The following is a 2,877-nucleotide window of genomic DNA, read 5'->3' on the forward strand; positions in this document are numbered from 1 at the left end:
GCTTTTTCAAACACGTCAGATTCTGAATTAGTTTTCACATGAAGATTTGACAAACATTTACTTCACAGGCAATAAATATCCATCGCGATTATATTTGCGGAAAACTTTCCCTGGCCCGAAGGCATGTTGCTGAGGGAGCTTTGATTTCCTTTTAAGGGCAATATGCAAATAATGACGGTATCTTCTGTATTCATGCAGTATTTTCACAAGGGATATATCATTAGACATTGCAATATTTTAGCAGAATGGACATGTCAAAGCAGCAGCACTTTGTGAAAAGGGACATTGTGATTTTTTTATACATGAGTCGTTGAGACGTTAAGAGGCAGCGGATGATGTCGGGAGGCAGTTGTGTGCGAAAATCAAGCATACTTACCTGGCAGGGGAGTAACCATGATCAAGAAGGTGGTTCTCCCAGGACGAGACTAGCCCATTGCACTTCGGGTGTGCTGACGCCTGCGATGTCCCCAAATGCGGGATACTCGACTGCAAAATTTGTGGTAGTGGGGGACTGCGTTCGCGCTCTCCCCTGGCTTTACAATTAATATCAGAATTAGTAACATATGCAATTCTAAGTTCATTACCTATTCATCAATCTCAACCTATATTTCATTTCCAACAGAGGCGCTGATAAAAATGCCCACTCACCCTGCGAAGTACGAGACGTTAAGAGGCCATCACAAAACTCTCCGAGTCCAAGTGTTGCTTCCTCCATTCCGACCAACTGCCGCATATCAGCATGCACACACAATCCACATTGTGATATTCCCTTGTTCCTGGTGTTCCACATTGTGACATTCCCTTGTTCCTGGTGTTCCACATTGTGACAGTCACTTGTGAAATTGCCCTGTGTCCCGATTGGGGGCGGTAACCAGCTGGAGCTGGGACTTTCTGTGCCTGGCACATAAATCCCACTCCTGTCATTGAATTGGGCTTCCCGTTCCTCAAAGGAAGTGAGGCACAATCTCGCCACTCCACTTCCATCAGGGGCAGTTGATGGGGCGCTACTGGGGCGGCGAGTGAATTGCTACGTGAATGCTCCGCGTAGCACTGACATGATTCAACGCCATTCCCCTTCGCTTAAAGGGGAGGACGCTGCGCACTCTGCAAGGCTTCTGATGTCCTCCACTTGGCCACCAGGGCAGCATGGGACTGGGCCTGTAGCCCGGCACCCAAACCGAGAGTCGGCAAACCAGTAAAGATGGCGGTGTGGGGCGCTGACACCCTCCCCTTTAGGTGTGGCCTCGAGAGCGAAGCCGTTCGCACCAACCCCGGGGCCTGTGAGGCAATTTCCCCCGCGGGGCATTGAGGTCGGCACGGGACGGTGAGGGGCAGCACCTCCGCAAACTCCCGGGCGGTTTCTTCTGCCGCGTTAGCACCCCCCGGAGGTGCTAATGGGTCTCTCAAATAGGGGCAAATTTGCCCCCTGAATGTACCATATCGCCCTCTAGTGTCAGCTGTGGCTCAGTGGGTAGCACCCTAAGGGGTAGAAATTGCCCCCTGCCCGAAACGGGGCCCGTTTCCATGGTTTTTACCACAGCTGCGGGTCAGGTCGCCTCTTGAGCGACATTCGGCTCTTTTTTTTTCCATGGATCCGGAAGTCGATCAAAATGGGAGCAGTGACAACACCTGAGGGGTGGATACGCGGCAGTGACAGTAACTTAGGGGCGGAAGTTGGGTTCGAGCGATGTCAGTGCCACGATGACATCATCACCCTCTGTGTGGGGTTAGAGGGGATCGTTTTCTATTGAGAAACCTGAGTGAGTTTCGGACACCAGCGATACCACCGAGCTGCACAGCACACTGCTTTCTCCCGTGTAATAACGGGGAATGAAATGAACAAGCCGTAGAATTGATGTTTCACAGAGTAACTATTTGTCGTGTGTTTACAGATTCCCAATGTACACATTGTGCCACCGGCTGGAAGTATTTCGGAGGCATCTGTGAAGGACTGGAATGCAGCTAACATGCATTACTTCTCCACCCGGTCTCACCTCATGGTCATTGACAGTAAAGAGGAGCAGGTAAGGATTTGTAGTCACACGCAGGGGCACTACTAACACCAGCCTCCCCCTGTCTCAGTACTGTCCCCAACCCTGTTGGTCATCAGTGAGCCACTGCTGTTGGAGATCATCTCTGATCACTCCCTTGTATCGCTCTCCACTCACATCCCCCTTCCCACCCCCCACTTCCTTCTGTGTCCACCCCTGAAAAAAATTCTCCCCGTCATTTACAATGCACCATCAAATTCCCAACTGTCTAGCCATTGGCCCTCCATTCTAATCCACAAAATATCTAATCCCACCCTCACCTTTGCTGCCCTTGTCCCCATTAAAACCATTACTCTCTCTCACCCTGGACATTCCCCCAGTTACGGCCCTCATCTCCGCTCCCTTAAATCCAAGAGATGCAGACTTGACTGTTTTTGGTGCACAACTGGTTTAGCCATTTATCGCCTGCTCTGGCCACATAAAGCACTATTGGGTCCTGCTCTCCTGTGCCCAAACTGGTCACTACCCCAGAATCATCCTGGAATGCAAAGTTAAGCTCCGGCTTCTCTTCTCCATTACCAACTATCTTCTAAAACTCCTCAGCCCTTTCACCACCACCCTTCCCTCCAACAAGTGTGAGGAACTCATGGACTGAGATCATCTTATTAGCTGTATCTACCTCTTCCCTCCTTACCTCAACCCAAACTTCCACAATGTTCCCCCTGCCCAGCCTTGACCTCACAACTTTCTCCAGGCTGGTTCCCTGAGCGGACTGTCGAACTCGTTTGGCAGAACGTCTCATCGCCAGAGCTGTCACACAAGCACCAAGACGTAGCTTGGTTGGCGGTGAGGAGGGCCCTACCCGTCAGAGCGTTCATGCACAGCC

At 51.0% G+C, this 2,877-nt stretch overlaps 1 non-coding gene across 1 annotated transcript; it reads left to right on the forward strand.

Annotated features, from left to right (window-relative positions):
• The first annotated feature begins 368 nt into the window (after positions 1-368).
• Positions 369-532, forward strand: LOC139249464 (U1 spliceosomal RNA). Its single transcript, XR_011591180.1, has one exon. It is a non-coding gene; the product is annotated as a U1 spliceosomal RNA (small nuclear RNA).
• Positions 533-2,877: the final 2,345 nt, after the last annotated feature.

This window comes from Pristiophorus japonicus, unplaced genomic scaffold (assembly GCF_044704955.1).
Source record: "Pristiophorus japonicus isolate sPriJap1 unplaced genomic scaffold, sPriJap1.hap1 HAP1_SCAFFOLD_314, whole genome shotgun sequence".
Classification (NCBI taxonomy): Eukaryota; Metazoa; Chordata; class Chondrichthyes; family Pristiophoridae; genus Pristiophorus; species Pristiophorus japonicus.